At 54.6% G+C, this 17914-nt stretch overlaps 19 non-coding genes across 19 annotated transcripts; all 19 read right to left on the reverse strand.

Annotated features, from left to right (window-relative positions):
• Positions 1-358: 358 nt before the first annotated feature.
• LOC126090229 (5S ribosomal RNA) lies at positions 359-477 on the reverse strand. The gene has a single exon (XR_007521088.1). It is a non-coding gene; the product is annotated as a 5S ribosomal RNA (ribosomal RNA).
• An 840-nt stretch (positions 478-1317) lies between these two features.
• LOC126089027 (5S ribosomal RNA) lies at positions 1318-1436 on the reverse strand. The gene has a single exon (XR_007520372.1). It is a non-coding gene; the product is annotated as a 5S ribosomal RNA (ribosomal RNA).
• An 846-nt stretch (positions 1437-2282) lies between these two features.
• Positions 2283-2401, reverse strand: LOC126090230 (5S ribosomal RNA). Its single transcript, XR_007521089.1, has one exon. It is a non-coding gene; the product is annotated as a 5S ribosomal RNA (ribosomal RNA).
• An 840-nt stretch (positions 2402-3241) lies between these two features.
• LOC126089166 (5S ribosomal RNA) lies at positions 3242-3360 on the reverse strand. The gene has a single exon (XR_007520503.1). It is a non-coding gene; the product is annotated as a 5S ribosomal RNA (ribosomal RNA).
• Positions 3361-4205: 845 nt separating this feature from the next.
• Positions 4206-4324, reverse strand: LOC126089168 (5S ribosomal RNA). Its single transcript, XR_007520505.1, has one exon. It is a non-coding gene; the product is annotated as a 5S ribosomal RNA (ribosomal RNA).
• Positions 4325-5168: 844 nt separating this feature from the next.
• On the reverse strand, positions 5169-5287 carry LOC126089169 (5S ribosomal RNA). Its single transcript, XR_007520506.1, has one exon. It is a non-coding gene; the product is annotated as a 5S ribosomal RNA (ribosomal RNA).
• Positions 5288-6132: 845 nt separating this feature from the next.
• Positions 6133-6251, reverse strand: LOC126089170 (5S ribosomal RNA). The gene has a single exon (XR_007520507.1). It is a non-coding gene; the product is annotated as a 5S ribosomal RNA (ribosomal RNA).
• Positions 6252-7098: 847 nt separating this feature from the next.
• On the reverse strand, positions 7099-7217 carry LOC126090231 (5S ribosomal RNA). Its single transcript, XR_007521090.1, has one exon. It is a non-coding gene; the product is annotated as a 5S ribosomal RNA (ribosomal RNA).
• Positions 7218-8063: 846 nt separating this feature from the next.
• On the reverse strand, positions 8064-8182 carry LOC126090233 (5S ribosomal RNA). The gene has a single exon (XR_007521092.1). It is a non-coding gene; the product is annotated as a 5S ribosomal RNA (ribosomal RNA).
• Positions 8183-9025: 843 nt separating this feature from the next.
• Positions 9026-9144, reverse strand: LOC126090235 (5S ribosomal RNA). The gene has a single exon (XR_007521093.1). It is a non-coding gene; the product is annotated as a 5S ribosomal RNA (ribosomal RNA).
• Positions 9145-9990: 846 nt separating this feature from the next.
• LOC126090236 (5S ribosomal RNA) lies at positions 9991-10109 on the reverse strand. The gene has a single exon (XR_007521094.1). It is a non-coding gene; the product is annotated as a 5S ribosomal RNA (ribosomal RNA).
• Positions 10110-10953: 844 nt separating this feature from the next.
• Positions 10954-11072, reverse strand: LOC126090237 (5S ribosomal RNA). Its single transcript, XR_007521095.1, has one exon. It is a non-coding gene; the product is annotated as a 5S ribosomal RNA (ribosomal RNA).
• Positions 11073-11918: 846 nt separating this feature from the next.
• Positions 11919-12037, reverse strand: LOC126090238 (5S ribosomal RNA). The gene has a single exon (XR_007521096.1). It is a non-coding gene; the product is annotated as a 5S ribosomal RNA (ribosomal RNA).
• Positions 12038-12881: 844 nt separating this feature from the next.
• Positions 12882-13000, reverse strand: LOC126090239 (5S ribosomal RNA). Its single transcript, XR_007521097.1, has one exon. It is a non-coding gene; the product is annotated as a 5S ribosomal RNA (ribosomal RNA).
• An 845-nt stretch (positions 13001-13845) lies between these two features.
• On the reverse strand, positions 13846-13964 carry LOC126090241 (5S ribosomal RNA). Its single transcript, XR_007521098.1, has one exon. It is a non-coding gene; the product is annotated as a 5S ribosomal RNA (ribosomal RNA).
• An 847-nt stretch (positions 13965-14811) lies between these two features.
• Positions 14812-14930, reverse strand: LOC126090242 (5S ribosomal RNA). Its single transcript, XR_007521099.1, has one exon. It is a non-coding gene; the product is annotated as a 5S ribosomal RNA (ribosomal RNA).
• An 844-nt stretch (positions 14931-15774) lies between these two features.
• Positions 15775-15893, reverse strand: LOC126090243 (5S ribosomal RNA). Its single transcript, XR_007521100.1, has one exon. It is a non-coding gene; the product is annotated as a 5S ribosomal RNA (ribosomal RNA).
• Positions 15894-16739: 846 nt separating this feature from the next.
• Positions 16740-16858, reverse strand: LOC126090244 (5S ribosomal RNA). Its single transcript, XR_007521101.1, has one exon. It is a non-coding gene; the product is annotated as a 5S ribosomal RNA (ribosomal RNA).
• An 845-nt stretch (positions 16859-17703) lies between these two features.
• LOC126090246 (5S ribosomal RNA) lies at positions 17704-17822 on the reverse strand. The gene has a single exon (XR_007521104.1). It is a non-coding gene; the product is annotated as a 5S ribosomal RNA (ribosomal RNA).
• Between the last annotated feature and the right edge of the window lie 92 nt (positions 17823-17914).

A 17914-nucleotide genomic window follows, 5' to 3' on the forward strand; every position in this document is an offset into this window, starting at 1 on the left:
CGCTCGGGTCGTGGTCCATATGACAGCGCAAGCACGACAAACGTCTGCGGGACGAGACGAGACGAGACGAGACGACTAAGGAATAAGTTCGTGGTTACAAATCAAATTTGGAACTCAACACACCTACACAACAATAGGCGGTGACGTATTTCAGAAATCACCTGCCGATTCGTAGTGTTTTGTCGTTTTCAAAGTCTTCTTGGCAAACTTGGTTAGCACATTCTCCCTCAAACTGAGTTAATTACTGCATTTTCGTTCCATTACAGTAGTTTAAAAGGCTTAAGGAAGCATCTTTGTCACAACAGAAAGGTAGTTTGAAAATTGGGCTGGCGACATAACAAAAAAAAAACAGTAAGGGAGCCAACAGCACCCGGGTTTCCCAGGCGGTCACCCATCCAAGTACTAGCCGGGCCCGATGATGCTTAACTTCGGTGATCGGACGAGAACCGGTGTATTCATCATGGTATGGCCGTTGGCGCTCATCTAATGTAGGAGCACGGCAGAATTCGCGTTCGGCTTTTCTCCCAACACACAAAATGTTAGTTTTCGGCCGCATTTGACGAAAGCGCTTCCTTCCGCAACCGCCAGTTCCTCGAGGACGGCGCGGGGAGGCGCGCCCGGCGTCCCAGCAGAGTGACGGCCGAATTGGCGGGCGCACCGCCGCGTGTGTGAGACGCACTGCTGCTCGTTGCACCCCCTGTCATTCGCTGGGCGCGTGCAGCCTTCGACACTAGCGGAGGACGCATCTTGTCCCTGGTGTTCAGCGGAGGGCCTGTGCGGGGTGTGGCAGTGTCGTGCTGGAGGGCCCACTGGTAGCGATGTGGGCTTCCTCGCCTCGCCTCGCCTCGCCTCGCCTCACACCAGGTGTCTGCGTAAGTTTGCAGTGCATTCGCACCATTCCTATCCCTGTCCCTGTCCCCGTCCCGACTTGTCCCGACTTTGCTCGACTGCCGCTCGCTGCCGCTCGGGTCGTAGTCCATATGACAGCGCAAGCACGACAAACGTCTGCGGGACGAGACGAGACGAGACGACTAAGGAATAAATTCGTGGTTACAAATCAAATTTGGAACTCTACACTCCTACACAACAATAGGCGGTGACGTATTTCAGAAATCACCTGCCGATTCGTACTGTTTTGTCGTTTTCAAAGTCTTTTTGGCAAACTTGGTTAGCACATTCTCCCTCAAACTGAGTTAATTACTGCATTTTCGTACCATTACAGTAGTTTAAAAGGCTTAAGGAAGCATCTTTGTCACAACAGAAAGGTAGTTTGAAATTTGGGATGGCGACATAACAAAAAAAAAAAAACAGGAAGGGAGCCGACAGCACCCGGGTTTCCCAGGCGGTCACCCATCCAAGTACTAGCCGGGCCCAATGATGCTTAACTTCGGTGATCGGACGAGAACCGGTGTATTCATCATGGTATGGCCGTTGGCGCTCATCTAATGTAGGAGCACGGCAGAATTCGCGTTCGGCTTTTCTCCCAACACACAAAATGTTAGTTTTCGGCCGCATTTGACGAAAGCGCTTCCTTCCGCAACCGCCAGTTCCTCGAGGACGGCGCGGGGAGGCGCGCCCGGCGTCCCAGCAGAGTGACGGCCGAATTGGCGGGCGCACCGCCGCGTGTGTGAGACGCACTGCTGCTCGTTGCACCCCCTGTCATTCGCTGGGCGCGTGCAGCCTTCGACACTAGCGGAGGACGCATCTTGTCCCTGGTGTTCAGCGGAGGGCCTGTGCGGGGTGTGGCAGTGTCGTGCTGGAGGGCCCACTGGTAGCGATGTGGGCTTCCTCGCCTCGCCTCGCCTCGCCTCGCCTCGCCTCACACCAGGTGTCTGCGTAGTTTGCAGTGCATTCGCACCATTCCTATCCCTGTCCCTGTCCCCGTCCCGACTTGTCCCGACTTTGCTCGACTGCCGCTCGCTGCCGCTCGGGTCGTGGTCCATATGACAGCGCAAGCACGACAAACGTCTGCGGGACGAGACGAGACGAGACGAGACGACTAAGGAATAAGTTCGTGGTTACAAATCAAATTTGGAACTCAACACACCTACACAACAATAGGCGGTGACGTATTTCAGAAATCACCTGCCGATTCGTAGTGTTTTGTCGTTTTCAAAGTCTTCTTGGCAAACTTGGTTAGCACATTCTCCCTCAAACTGAGTTAATTACTGCATTTTCGTTCCATTACAGTAGTTTAAAAGGCTTAAGGAAGCATCTTTGTCACAACAGAAAGGTAGTTTGAAAATTGGGCTGGCGACATAACAAAAAAAAAACAGTAAGGGAGCCAACAGCACCCGGGTTTCCCAGGCGGTCACCCATCCAAGTACTAGCCGGGCCCGATGATGCTTAACTTCGGTGATCGGACGAGAACCGGTGTATTCATCATGGTATGGCCGTTGGCGCTCATCTAATGTAGGAGCACGGCAGAATTCGCGTTCGGCTTTTCTCCCAACACACAAAATGTTAGCTTTCGGCCGCATTTGACGAAAGCGCTTCCTTCCGCAACCGCCAGTTCCTCGAGGACGGCGCGGGGAGGCGCGCCCGGCGTCCCAGCAGAGTGACGGCCGAATTGGCGGGCGCACCGCCGCGTGTGTGAGACGCACTGCTGCTCGTTGCACCCCCTGTCATTCGCTGGGCGCGTGCAGCCTTCGACACTAGCGGAGGACGCATCTTGTCCCTGGTGTTCAGCGGAGGGCCTGTGCGGGGTGTGGCAGTGTCGTGCTGGAGGGCCCACTGGTAGCGATGTGGGCTTCCTCGCCTCGCCTCGCCTCGCCTCGCCTCACACCAGGTGTCTGCGTAAGTTTGCAGTGCATTCGCACCATTCCTATCCCTGTCCCTGTCCCCGTCCCGACTTGTCCCGACTTTGCTCGACTGCCGCTCGCTGCCGCTCGGGTCGTAGTCCATATGACAGCGCAAGCACGACAAACGTCTGCGGGACGAGACGAGACGAGACGACTAAGGAATAAATTCGTGGTTACAAATCAAATTTGGAACTCTACACTCCTACACAACAATAGGCGGTGACGTATTTCAGAAATCACCTGCCGATTCGTACTGTTTTGTCGTTTTCAAAGTCTTTTTGGCAAACTTGGTTAGCACATTCTCCCTCAAACTGAGTTAATTACTGCATTTTCGTACCATTACAGTAGTTTAAAAGGCTTAAGGAAGCATCTTTGTCACAACAGAAAGGTAGTTTGAAATTTGGGATGGCGACATAACAAAAAAAAAAAAACAGGAAGGGAGCCGACAGCACCCGGGTTTCCCAGGCGGTCACCCATCCAAGTACTAGCCGGGCCCGATGATGCTTAACTTCGGTGATCGGACGAGAACCGGTGTATTCATCATGGTATGGCCGTTGGCGCTCATCTAATGTAGGAGCACGGCAGAATTCGCGTTCGGCTTTTCTCCCAACACACAAAATGTTAGTTTTCGGCCGCATTTGACGAAAGCGCTTCCTTCCGCAACCGCCAGTTCCTCGAGGACGGCGCGGGGAGGCGCGCCCGGCGTCCCAGCAGAGTGACGGCCGAATTGGCGGGCGCACCGCCGCGTGTGTGAGACGCACTGCTGCTCGTTGCACCCCCTGTCATTCGCTGGGCGCGTGCAGCCTTCGACACTAGCGGAGGACGCATCTTGTCCCTGGTGTTCAGCGGAGGGCCTGTGCGGGGTGTGGCAGTGTCGTGCTGGAGGGCCCACTGGTAGCGATGTGGGCTTCCTCGCCTCGCCTCGCCTCGCCTCGCCTCACACCAGGTGTCTGCGTAAGTTTGCAGTGCATTCGCACCATTCCTATCCCTGTCCCTGTCCCCGTCCCGACTTGTCCCGACTTTGCTCGACTGCCGTTCGCTGCCGCTCGGGTCGTGGTCCATATGACAGCGCAAGCACGACAAACGTCTGCGGGACGAGACGAGACGAGACGAGACGACTAAGGAATAAGTTCGTGGTTACAAATCAAATTTGGATCTCAACACACCTACACAACAATAGGCGGTGACGTATTTCAGAAATCACCTGCCGATTCGTAGTGTTTTGTCGTTTTCAAAGTCTTCTTGGCAAACTTGGTTAGCACATTCTCCCTCAAACTGAGTTAATTACTGCATTTTCGTTCCATTACAGTAGTTTAAAAGGCTTAAGGAAGCATCTTTGTCACAACAGAAAGGTAGTTTGAAAATTGGGCTGGCGACATAACAAAAAAAAAAAAACAGGAAGGGAGCCGACAGCACCCGGGTTTCCCAGGCGGTCACCCATCCAAGTACTAGCCGGGCCCGATGATGCTTAACTTCGGTGATCGGACGAGAACCGGTGTATTCATCATGGTATGGCCGTTGGCGCTCATCTAATGTAGGAGCACGGCAGAATTCGCGTTCGGCTTTTCTCCCAACACACAAAATGTTAGTTTTCGGCCGCATTTGACGAAAGCGCTTCCTTCCGCAACCGCCAGTTCCTCGAGGACGGCGCGGGGAGGCGCGCCCGGCGTCCCAGCAGAGTGACGGCCGAATTGGCGGGCGCACCGCCGCGTGTGTGAGACGCACTGCTGCTCGTTGCACCCCCTGTCATTCGCTGGGCGCGTGCAGCCTTCGACACTAGCGGAGGACGCATCTTGTCCCTGGTGTTCAGCGGAGGGCCTGTGCGGGGTGTGGCAGTGTCGTGCTGGAGGGCCCACTGGTAGCGATGTGGGCTTCCTCGCCTCGCCTCGCCTCGCCTCGCCTCGCCTCACACCAGGTGTCTGCGTAGTTTGCAGTGCATTCGCACCATTCCTATCCCTGTCCCTGTCCCCGTCCCGACTTGTCCCGACTTTGCTCGACTGCCGCTCGCTGCCGCTCGGGTCGTAGTCCATATGACAGCGCAAGCACGACAAACGTCTGCGGGACGAGACGAGACGAGACGACTAAGGAATAAATTCGTGGTTACAAATCAAATTTGGAACTCTACACTCCTACACAACAATAGGCGGTGACGTATTTCAGAAATCACCTGCCGATTCGTACTGTTTTGTCGTTTTCAAAGTCTTTTTGGCAAACTTGGTTAGCACATTCTCCCTCAAACTGAGTTAATTACTGCATTTTCGTACCATTACAGTAGTTTAAAAGGCTTAAGGAAGCATCTTTGTCACAACAGAAAGGTAGTTTGAAATTTGGGATGGCGACATAACAAAAAAAAAAAAACAGGAAGGGAGCCGACAGCACCCGGGTTTCCCAGGCGGTCACCCATCCAAGTACTAGCCGGGCCCGATGATGCTTAACTTCGGTGATCGGACGAGAACCGGTGTATTCATCATGGTATGGCCGTTGGCGCTCATCTAATGTAGGAGCACGGCAGAATTCGCGTTCGGCTTTTCTCCCAACACACAAAATGTTAGTTTTCGGCCGCATTTGACGAAAGCGCTTCCTTCCGCAACCGCCAGTTCCTCGAGGACGGCGCGGGGAGGCGCGCCCGGCGTCCCAGCAGAGTGACGGCCGAATTGGCGGGCGCACCGCCGCGTGTGTGAGACGCACTGCTGCTCGTTGCACCCCCTGTCATTCGCTGGGCGCGTGCAGCCTTCGACACTAGCGGAGGACGCATCTTGTCCCTGGTGTTCAGCGGAGGGCCTGTGCGGGGTGTGGCAGTGTCGTGCTGGAGGGCCCACTGGTAGCGATGTGGGCTTCCTCGCCTCGCCTCGCCTCGCCTCGCCTCACACCAGGTGTCTGCGTAAGTTTGCAGTGCATTCGCACCATTCCTATCCCTGTCCCTGTCCCCGTCCCGACTTGTCCCGACTTTGCTCGACTGCCGTTCGCTGCCGCTCGGGTCGTGGTCCATATGACAGCGCAAGCACGACAAACGTCTGCGGGACGAGACGAGACGAGACGAGACGACTAAGGAATAAGTTCGTGGTTACAAATCAAATTTGGATCTCAACACACCTACACAACAATAGGCGGTGACGTATTTCAGAAATCACCTGCCGATTCGTAGTGTTTTGTCGTTTTCAAAGTCTTCTTGGCAAACTTGGTTAGCACATTCTCCCTCAAACTGAGTTAATTACTGCATTTTCGTTCCATTACAGTAGTTTAAAAGGCTTAAGGAAGCATCTTTGTCACAACAGAAAGGTAGTTTGAAAATTGGGCTGGCGACATAACAAAAAAAAAAAAACAGGAAGGGAGCCGACAGCACCCGGGTTTCCCAGGCGGTCACCCATCCAAGTACTAGCCGGGCCCGATGATGCTTAACTTCGGTGATCGGACGAGAACCGGTGTATTCATCATGGTATGGCCGTTGGCGCTCATCTAATGTAGGAGCACGGCAGAATTCGCGTTCGGCTTTTCTCCCAACACACAAAATGTTAGTTTTCGGCCGCATTTGACGAAAGCGCTTCCTTCCGCAACCGCCAGTTCCTCGAGGACGGCGCGGGGAGGCGCGCCCGGCGTCCCAGCAGAGTGACGGCCGAATTGGCGGGCGCACCGCCGCGTGTGTGAGACGCACTGCTGCTCGTTGCACCCCCTGTCATTCGCTGGGCGCGTGCAGCCTTCGACACTAGCGGAGGACGCATCTTGTCCCTGGTGTTCAGCGGAGGGCCTGTGCGGGGTGTGGCAGTGTCGTGCTGGAGGGCCCACTGGTAGCGATGTGGGCTTCCTCGCCTCGCCTCGCCTCGCCTCGCCTCGCCTCACACCAGGTGTCTGCGTAGTTTGCAGTGCATTCGCACCATTCCTATCCCTGTCCCTGTCCCCGTCCCGACTTGTCCCGACTTTGCTCGACTGCCGCTCGCTGCCGCTCGGGTCGTAGTCCATATGACAGCGCAAGCACGACAAACGTCTGCGGGACGAGACGAGACGAGACGACTAAGGAATAAATTCGTGGTTACAAATCAAATTTGGAACTCTACACTCCTACACAACAATAGGCGGTGACGTATTTCAGAAATCACCTGCCGATTCGTACTGTTTTGTCGTTTTCAAAGTCTTTTTGGCAAACTTGGTTAGCACATTCTCCCTCAAACTGAGTTAATTACTGCATTTTCGTACCATTACAGTAGTTTAAAAGGCTTAAGGAAGCATCTTTGTCACAACAGAAAGGTAGTTTGAAATTTGGGATGGCGACATAACAAAAAAAAAAAAAAAACAGGAAGGGAGCCAACAGCACCCGGGTTTCCCAGGCGGTCACCCATCCAAGTACTAGCCGGGCCCGATGATGCTTAACTTCGGTGATCGGACGAGAACCGGTGTATTCATCATGGTATGGCCGTTGGCGCTCATCTAATGTAGGAGCACGGCAGAATTCGCGTTCGGCTTTTCTCCCAACACACAAAATGTTAGTTTTCGGCCGCATTTGACGAAAGCGCTTCCTTCCGCAACCGCCAGTTCCTCGAGGACGGCGCGGGGAGGCGCGCCCGGCGTCCCAGCAGAGTGACGGCCGAATTGGCGGGCGCACCGCCGCGTGTGTGAGACGCACTGCTGCTCGTTGCACCCCCTGTCATTCGCTGGGCGCGTGCAGCCTTCGACACTAGCGGAGGACGCATCTTGTCCCTGGTGTTCAGCGGAGGGCCTGTGCGGGGTGTGGCAGTGTCGTGCTGGAGGGCCCACTGGTAGCGATGTGGGCTTCCTCGCCTCGCCTCGCCTCGCCTCGCCTCGCCTCACACCAGGTGTCTGCGTAGTTTGCAGTGCATTCGCACCATTCCTATCCCTGTCCCTGTCCCCGTCCCGACTTGTCCCGACTTTGCTCGACTGCCGCTCGCTGCCGCTCGGGTCGTGGTCCATATGACAGCGCAAGCACGACAAACGTCTGCGGGACGAGACGAGACGAGACGAGACGACTAAGGAATAAGTTCGTGGTTACAAATCAAATTTGGAACTCAACACACCTACACAACAATAGGCGGTGACGTATTTCAGAAATCACCTGCCGATTCGTAGTGTTTTGTCGTTTTCAAAGTCTTCTTGGCAAACTTGGTTAGCACATTCTCCCTCAAACTGAGTTAATTACTGCATTTTCGTTCCATTACAGTAGTTTAAAAGGCTTAAGGAAGCATCTTTGTCACAACAGAAAGGTAGTTTGAAAATTGGGCTGGCGACATAACAAAAAAAAAACAGTAAGGGAGCCAACAGCACCCGGGTTTCCCAGGCGGTCACCCATCCAAGTACTAGCCGGGCCCGATGATGCTTAACTTCGGTGATCGGACGAGAACCGGTGTATTCATCATGGTATGGCCGTTGGCGCTCATCTAATGTAGGAGCACGGCAGAATTCGCGTTCGGCTTTTCTCCCAACACACAAAATGTTAGTTTTCGGCCGCATTTGACGAAAGCGCTTCCTTCCGCAACCGCCAGTTCCTCGAGGACGGCGCGGGGAGGCGCGCCCGGCGTCCCAGCAGAGTGACGGCCGAATTGGCGGGCGCACCGCCGCGTGTGTGAGACGCACTGCTGCTCGTTGCACCCCCTGTCATTCGCTGGGCGCGTGCAGCCTTCGACACTAGCGGAGGACGCATCTTGTCCCTGGTGTTCAGCGGAGGGCCTGTGCGGGGTGTGGCAGTGTCGTGCTGGAGGGCCCACTGGTAGCGATGTGGGCTTCCTCGCCTCGCCTCGCCTCGCCTCGCCTCACACCAGGTGTCTGCGTAAGTTTGCAGTGCATTCGCACCATTCCTATCCCTGTCCCTGTCCCCGTCCCGACTTGTCCCGACTTTGCTCGACTGCCGCTCGCTGCCGCTCGGGTCGTAGTCCATATGACAGCGCAAGCACGACAAACGTCTGCGGGACGAGACGAGACGAGACGACTAAGGAATAAATTCGTGGTTACAAATCAAATTTGGAACTCTACACTCCTACACAACAATAGGCGGTGACGTATTTCAGAAATCACCTGCCGATTCGTACTGTTTTGTCGTTTTCAAAGTCTTTTTGGCAAACTTGGTTAGCACATTCTCCCTCAAACTGAGTTAATTACTGCATTTTCGTACCATTACAGTAGTTTAAAAGGCTTAAGGAAGCATCTTTGTCACAACAGAAAGGTAGTTTGAAATTTGGGATGGCGACATAACAAAAAAAAAAAAAAAACAGGAAGGGAGCCAACAGCACCCGGGTTTCCCAGGCGGTCACCCATCCAAGTACTAGCCGGGCCCGATGATGCTTAACTTCGGTGATCGGACGAGAACCGGTGTATTCATCATGGTATGGCCGTTGGCGCTCATCTAATGTAGGAGCACGGCAGAATTCGCGTTCGGCTTTTCTCCCAACACACAAAATGTTAGTTTTCGGCCGCATTTGACGAAAGCGCTTCCTTCCGCAACCGCCAGTTCCTCGAGGACGGCGCGGGGAGGCGCGCCCGGCGTCCCAGCAGAGCGACGGCCGAATTGGCGGGCGCACCGCCGCGTGTGTGAGACGCACTGCTGCTCGTTGCACCCCCTGTCATTCGCTGGGCGCGTGCAGCCTTCGACACTAGCGGAGGACGCATCTTGTCCCTGGTGTTCAGCGGAGGGCCTGTGCGGGGTGTGGCAGTGTCGTGCTGGAGGGCCCACTGGTAGCGATGTGGGCTTCCTCGCCTCGCCTCGCCTCGCCTCGCCTCGCCTCACACCAGGTGTCTGCGTAGTTTGCAGTGCATTCGCACCATTCCTATCCCTGTCCCTGTCCCCGTCCCGACTTGTCCCGACTTTGCTCGACTGCCGCTCGCTGCCGCTCGGGTCGTGGTCCATATGACAGCGCAAGCACGACAAACGTCTGCGGGACGAGACGAGACGAGACGAGACGACTAAGGAATAAGTTCGTGGTTACAAATCAAATTTGGAACTCAACACACCTACACAACAATAGGCGGTGACGTATTTCAGAAATCACCTGCCGATTCGTAGTGTTTTGTCGTTTTCAAAGTCTTCTTGGCAAACTTGGTTAGCACATTCTCCCTCAAACTGAGTTAATTACTGCATTTTCGTTCCATTACAGTAGTTTAAAAGGCTTAAGGAAGCATCTTTGTCACAACAGAAAGGTAGTTTGAAAATTGGGCTGGCGACATAACAAAAAAAAAACAGTAAGGGAGCCAACAGCACCCGGGTTTCCCAGGCGGTCACCCATCCAAGTACTAGCCGGGCCCGATGATGCTTAACTTCGGTGATCGGACGAGAACCGGTGTATTCATCATGGTATGGCCGTTGGCGCTCATCTAATGTAGGAGCACGGCAGAATTCGCGTTCGGCTTTTCTCCCAACACACAAAATGTTAGTTTTCGGCCGCATTTGACGAAAGCGCTTCCTTCCGCAACCGCCAGTTCCTCGAGGACGGCGCGGGGAGGCGCGCCCGGCGTCCCAGCAGAGTGACGGCCGAATTGGCGGGCGCACCGCCGCGTGTGTGAGACGCACTGCTGCTCGTTGCACCCCCTGTCATTCGCTGGGCGCGTGCAGCCTTCGACACTAGCGGAGGACGCATCTTGTCCCTGGTGTTCAGCGGAGGGCCTGTGCGGGGTGTGGCAGTGTCGTGCTGGAGGGCCCACTGGTAGCGATGTGGGCTTCCTCGCCTCGCCTCGCCTCGCCTCGCCTCACACCAGGTGTCTGCGTAAGTTTGCAGTGCATTCGCACCATTCCTATCCCTGTCCCTGTCCCCGTCCCGACTTGTCCCGACTTTGCTCGACTGCCGCTCGCTGCCGCTCGGGTCGTAGTCCATATGACAGCGCAAGCACGACAAACGTCTGCGGGACGAGACGAGACGAGACGACTAAGGAATAAATTCGTGGTTACAAATCAAATTTGGAACTCTACACTCCTACACAACAATAGGCGGTGACGTATTTCAGAAATCACCTGCCGATTCGTACTGTTTTGTCGTTTTCAAAGTCTTTTTGGCAAACTTGGTTAGCACATTCTCCCTCAAACTGAGTTAATTACTGCATTTTCGTACCATTACAGTAGTTTAAAAGGCTTAAGGAAGCATCTTTGTCACAACAGAAAGGTAGTTTGAAATTTGGGATGGCGACATAACAAAAAAAAAAAAAAAAACAGGAAGGGAGCCAACAGCACCCGGGTTTCCCAGGCGGTCACCCATCCAAGTACTAGCCGGGCCCGATGATGCTTAACTTCGGTGATCGGACGAGAACCGGTGTATTCATCATGGTATGGCCGTTGGCGCTCATCTAATGTAGGAGCACGGCAGAATTCGCGTTCGGCTTTTCTCCCAACACACAAAATGTTAGTTTTCGGCCGCATTTGACGAAAGCGCTTCCTTCCGCAACCGCCAGTTCCTCGAGGACGGCGCGGGGAGGCGCGCCCGGCGTCCCAGCAGAGTGACGGCCGAATTGGCGGGCGCACCGCCGCGTGTGTGAGACGCACTGCTGCTCGTTGCACCCCCTGTCATTCGCTGGGCGCGTGCAGCCTTCGACACTAGCGGAGGACGCATCTTGTCCCTGGTGTTCAGCGGAGGGCCTGTGCGGGGTGTGGCAGTGTCGTGCTGGAGGGCCCACTGGTAGCGATGTGGGCTTCCTCGCCTCGCCTCGCCTCGCCTCGCCTCGCCTCACACCAGGTGTCTGCGTAGTTTGCAGTGCATTCGCACCATTCCTATCCCTGTCCCTGTCCCCGTCCCGACTTGTCCCGACTTTGCTCGACTGCCGCTCGCTGCCGCTCGGGTCGTGGTCCATATGACAGCGCAAGCACGACAAACGTCTGCGGGACGAGACGAGACGAGACGAGACGACTAAGGAATAAGTTCGTGGTTACAAATCAAATTTGGAACTCAACACACCTACACAACAATAGGCGGTGACGTATTTCAGAAATCACCTGCCGATTCGTAGTGTTTTGTCGTTTTCAAAGTCTTCTTGGCAAACTTGGTTAGCACATTCTCCCTCAAACTGAGTTAATTACTGCATTTTCGTTCCATTACAGTAGTTTAAAAGGCTTAAGGAAGCATCTTTGTCACAACAGAAAGGTAGTTTGAAAATTGGGCTGGCGACATAACAAAAAAAAAACAGTAAGGGAGCCAACAGCACCCGGGTTTCCCAGGCGGTCACCCATCCAAGTACTAGCCGGGCCCGATGATGCTTAACTTCGGTGATCGGACGAGAACCGGTGTATTCATCATGGTATGGCCGTTGGCGCTCATCTAATGTAGGAGCACGGCAGAATTCGCGTTCGGCTTTTCTCCCAACACACAAAATGTTAGTTTTCGGCCGCATTTGACGAAAGCGCTTCCTTCCGCAACCGCCAGTTCCTCGATGACGGCGCGGGGAGGCGCGCCCGGCGTCCCAGCAGAGTGACGGCCGAATTGGCGGGCGCACCGCCGCGTGTGTGAGACGCACTGCTGCTCGTTGCACCCCCTGTCATTCGCTGGGCGCGTGCAGCCTTCGACACTAGCGGAGGACGCATCTTGTCCCTGGTGTTCAGCGGAGGGCCTGTGCGGGGTGTGGCAGTGTCGTGCTGGAGGGCCCACTGGTAGCGATGTGGGCTTCCTCGCCTCGCCTCGCCTCGCCTCGCCTCACACCAGGTGTCTGCGTAAGTTTGCAGTGCATTCGCACCATTCCTATCCCTGTCCCTGTCCCCGTCCCGACTTGTCCCGACTTTGCTCGACTGCCGCTCGCTGCCGCTCGGGTCGTAGTCCATATGACAGCGCAAGCACGACAAACGTCTGCGGGACGAGACGAGACGAGACGACTAAGGAATAAATTCGTGGTTACAAATCAAATTTGGAACTCTACACTCCTACACAACAATAGGCGGTGACGTATTTCAGAAATCACCTGCCGATTCGTACTGTTTTGTCGTTTTCAAAGTCTTTTTGGCAAACTTGGTTAGCACATTCTCCCTCAAACTGAGTTAATTACTGCATTTTCGTACCATTACAGTAGTTTAAAAGGCTTAAGGAAGCATCTTTGTCACAACAGAAAGGTAGTTTGAAATTTGGGATGGCGACATAACAAAAAAAAAAAAAAAAACAGGAAGGGAGCCAACAGCACCCGGGTTTCCCAGGCGGTCACCCATCCAAGTACTAGCCGGGCCCGATGATGCTTAACTTCGGTGATCGGACGAGAACCGGTGTATTCATCATGGTATGGCCGTTGGCGCTCATCTAATGTAGGAGCACGGCAGAATTCGCGTTCGGCTTTTCTCCCAACACACAAAATGTTAGTTTTCGGCCGCATTTGACGAAAGCGCTTCCTTCTGCAACCGCCAGTTCCTCGAGGACGGCGCGGGGAGGCGCGCCCGGCGTCCCAGCAGAGTGACGGCCGAATTGGCGGGCGCACCGCCGCGTGTGTGAGACGCACTGCTGCTCGTTGCACCCCCTGTCATTCGCTGGGCGCGTGCAGCCTTCGACACTAGCGGAGGACGCATCTTGTCCCTGGTGTTCAGCGGAGGGCCTGTGCGGGGTGTGGCAGTGTCGTGCTAGAGGGCCCACTGGTAGCGATGTGGGCTTCCTCGCCTCGCCTCGCCTCGCCTCGCCTCACACCAGGTGTCTGCGTAAGTTTGCAGTGCATTCGCACCATTCCTATCCCTGTCCCTGTCCCCGTCCCGACTTGTCCCGACTTTGCTCGACTGCCGCTCGCTGCCGCTCGGGTCGTAGTCCATATGACAGCGCAAGCACGACAAACGTCTGCGGGACGAGACGAGACGAGACGACTAAGGAATAAATTCGTGGTTACAAATCAAATTTGGAACTCTACACTCCTACACAACAATAGGCGGTGACGTATTTCAGAAATCACCTGCCGATTCGTACTGTTTTGTCGTTTTCAAAGTCTTTTTGGCAAACTTGGTTAGCACATTCTCCCTCAAACTGAGTTAATTACTGCATTTTCGTACCATTACAGTAGTTTAAAAGGCTTAAGGAAGCATCTTTGTCACAACAGAAAGGTAGTTTGAAATTTGGGATGGCGACATAACAAAAAAAAAAAAAGAAAACAGGAAGGGAGCCAACAGCACCCGGGTTTCCCAGGCGGTCACCCATCCAAGTACTAGCCGGGCCCGATGATGCTTAACTTCGGTGATCGGACGAGAACCGGTGTATTCATCATGGTATGGCCGTTGGCGCTCATCTAATGTAGGAGCACGGCAGAATTCGCGTTCGGCTTTTCTCCCAACACACAAAATGTTAGTTTTCGGCCGCATTTGACGAAAGCGCTTCCTTCCGCAACCGCCAGTTCCTCGATGACGGCGCGGGGAGGCGCGCCCGGCGTCCCAGCAGAGTGACGGCCGAATTGGCGGGCGCACCGCCGCGTGTGTGAGACGCACTGCTGCTCGTTGCACCCCCTGTCATTCGCTGGGCACGTGCAGCCTTCGACACTAGCGGAGGACGCATCTTGTCCCTGGTGTTCAGCGGAGGGCCTGTGCGGGGTGTGGCAGTGTCGTGCTGGAGGGCCCACTGGTAGCGATGTGGGCTTCCTCGCCTCGCCTCGCCTCGCCTCGCCTCGCCTCACACCAGGTGTCTGCGTAGTTTGCAGTGCATTCGCACCATTCCTATCCCTGTCCCTGTCCCCGTCCCGACTTGTCCCGACTTTGCTCGACTGCCGCTCGCTGCCGCTCGGGTCGTGGTCCATATGACAGCGCAAGCACGACAAACGTCTGCGGGACGAGACGAGACGAGACGAGACGACTAAGGAATAAGTTCGTGGTTACAAATCAAATTTGGAACTCAACACACCTACACAACAATAGGCGGTGACGTATTTCAGAAATCACCTGCCGATTCGTAGTGTTTTGTCGTTTTCAAAGTCTTCTTGGCAAACTTGGTTAGCACATTCTCCCTCAAACTGAGTTAATTACTGCATTTTCGTTCCATTACAGTAGTTTAAAAGGCTTAAGGAAGCATCTTTGTCACAACAGAAAGGTAGTTTGAAAATTGGGCTGGCGACATAACAAAAAAAAAAACAGTAAGGGAGCCAACAGCACCCGGGTTTCCCAGGCGGTCACCCATCCAAGTACTAGCCGGGCCCGATGATGCTTAACTTCGGTGATCGGACGAGAACCGGTGTATTCATCATGGTATGGCCGTTGGCGCTCATCTAATGTAGGAGCACGGCAGAATTCGCGTTCGGCTTTTCTCCCAACACACAAAATGTTAGTTTTCGGCCGCATTTGACGAAAGCGCTTCCTTCCGCAACCGCCAGTTCCTCGAGGACGGCGCGGGGAGGCGCGCCCGGCGTCCCAGCAGAGTGACGGCCGAATTGGCGGGCGCACCGCCGCGTGTGTGAGACGCACTGCTGCTCGTTGCACCCCCTGTCATTCGCTGGGCGCGTGCAGCCTTCGACACTAGCGGAGGACGCATCTTGTCCCTGGTGTTCAGCGGAGGGCCTGTGCGGGGTGTGGCAGTGTCGTGCTGGAGGGCCCACTGGTAGCGATGTGGGCTTCCTCGCCTCGCCTCGCCTCGCCTCGCCTCACACCAGGTGTCTGCGTAAGTTTGCAGTGCATTCGCACCATTCCTATCCCTGTCCCTGTCCCCGTCCCGACTTGTCCCGACTTTGCTCGACTGCCGCTCGCTGCCGCTCGGGTCGTAGTCCATATGACAGCGCAAGCACGACAAACGTCTGCGGGACGAGACGAGACGAGACGACTAAGGAATAAATTCGTGGTTACAAATCAAATTTGGAACTCTACACTCCTACACAACAATAGGCGGTGACGTATTTCAGAAATCACCTGCCGATTCGTACTGTTTTGTCGTTTTCAAAGTCTTTTTGGCAAACTTGGTTAGCACATTCTCCCTCAAACTGAGTTAATTACTGCATTTTCGTACCATTACAGTAGTTTAAAAGGCTTAAGGAAGCATCTTTGTCACAACAGAAAGGTAGTTTGAAATTTGGGATGGCGACATAACAAAAAAAAAAAAAAAAACAGGAAGGGAGCCAACAGCACCCGGGTTTCCCAGGCGGTCACCCATCCAAGTACTAGCCGGGCCCGATGATGCTTAACTTCGGTGATCGGACGAGAACCGGTGTATTCATCATGGTATGGCCGTTGGCGCTCATCTAATGTAGGAGCACGGCAGAATTCGCGTTCGGCTTTTCTCCCAACACACAAAATGTTAGTTTTCGGCCGCATTTGACGAAAGCGCTTCCTTCCGCAACCGCCAGTTCCTCGAGGACGGCGCGGGGAGGCGCGCCCGGCGTCCCAGCAGAGTGACGGCCGAATTGGCGGGCGCACCGCCGCGTGTGTGAGACGCACTGCTGCTCGTTGCACCCCCTGTCATTCGCTGGGCGCGTGCAGCCTTCGACACTAGCGGAGGACGCATCTTGTCCCTGGTGTTCAGCGGAGGGCCTGTGCGGGGTGTGGCAGTGTCGTGCTGGAGGGCCCACTGGTAGCGATGTGGGCTTCCTCGCCTCGCCTCGCCTCGCCTCGCCTCGCCTCACACCAGGTGTCTGCGTAGTTTGCAGTGCATTCGCACCATTCCTATCCCTGTCCCTGTCCCCGTCCCGACTTGTCCCGACTTTGCTCGACTGCCGCTCGCTGCCGCTCGGGTCGTGGTCCATATGACAGCGCAAGCACGACAAACGTCTGCGGGACGAGACGAGACGAGACGAGACGACTAAGGAATAAGTTCGTGGTTACAAATCAAATTTGGAACTCAACACACCTACACAACAATAGGCGGTGACGTATTTCAGAAATCACCTGCCGATTCGTAGTGTTTTGTCGTTTTCAAAGTCTTCTTGGCAAACTTGGTTAGCACATTCTCCCTCAAACTGAGTTAATTACTGCATTTTCGTTCCATTACAGTAGTTTAAAAGGCTTAAGGAAGCATCTTTGTCACAACAGAAAGGTAGTTTGAAAATTGGGCTGGCGACATAACAAAAAAAAAACAGTAAGGGAGCCAACAGCACCCGGGTTTCCCAGGCGGTCACCCATCCAAGTACTAGCCGGGCCCGATGATGCTTAACTTCGGTGATCGGACGAGAACCGGTGTATTCATCATGGTATGGCCGTTGGCGCTCATCTAATGTAGGAGCACGGCAGAATTCGCGTTCGGCTTTTCTCCCAACACACAAAATGTTAGTTTTCGGCCGCATTTGACGAAAGCGCTTCCTTCCGCAACCGCCAGTTCCTCGATGACGGCGCGGGGAGGCGCGCCCGGCGTCCCAGCAGAGTGACGGCCGAATTGGCGGGCGCACCGCCGCGTGTGTGAGACGCACTGCTGCTCGTTGCACCCCCTGTCATTCGCTGGGCGCGTGCAGCCTTCGACACTAGCGGAGGACGCATCTTGTCCCTGGTGTTCAGCGGAGGGCCTGTGCGGGGTGTGGCAGTGTCGTGCTGGAGGGCCCACTGGTAGCGATGTGGGCTTCCTCGCCTCGCCTCGCCTCGCCTCGCCTCACACCAGGTGTCTGCGTAAGTTTGCAGTGCATTCGCACCATTCCTATCCCTGTCCCTGTCCCCGTCCCGACTTGTCCCGACTTTGCTCGACTGCCGCTCGCTGCCGCTCGGGTCGTAGTCCATATGACAGCGCAAGCACGACAAACGTCTGCGGGACGAGACGAGACGAGACGACTAAGGAATAAATTCGTGGTTACAAATCAAATTTGGAACTCTACACTCCTACACAACAATAGGCGGTGACGTATTTCAGAAATCACCTGCCGATTCGTACTGTTTTGTCGTTTTCAAAGTCTTTTTGGCAAACTTGGTTAGCACATTCTCCCTCAAACTGAGTTAATTACTGCATTTTCGTACCATTACAGTAGTTTAAAAGGCTTAAGGAAGCATCTTTGTCACAACAGAAAGGTAGTTTGAAATTTGGGATGGCGACATAACAAAAAAAAAAAAAGAAAACAGGAAGGGAGCCAACAGCACCCGGGTTTCCCAGGCGGTCACCCATCCAAGTACTAGCCGGGCCCGATGATGCTTAACTTCGGTGATCGGACGAGAACCGGTGTATTCATCATGGTATGGCCGTTGGCGCTCATCTAATGTAGGAGCACGGCAGAATTCGCGTTCGGCTTTTCTCCCAACACACAAAATGTTAGTTTTCGGCCGCATTTGACGAAAGCGC

This window comes from Schistocerca cancellata, chromosome 6 (genome assembly GCF_023864275.1).
Source record: "Schistocerca cancellata isolate TAMUIC-IGC-003103 chromosome 6, iqSchCanc2.1, whole genome shotgun sequence".
NCBI lineage: Eukaryota > Metazoa > Arthropoda > Insecta > Orthoptera > Acrididae > Schistocerca > Schistocerca cancellata.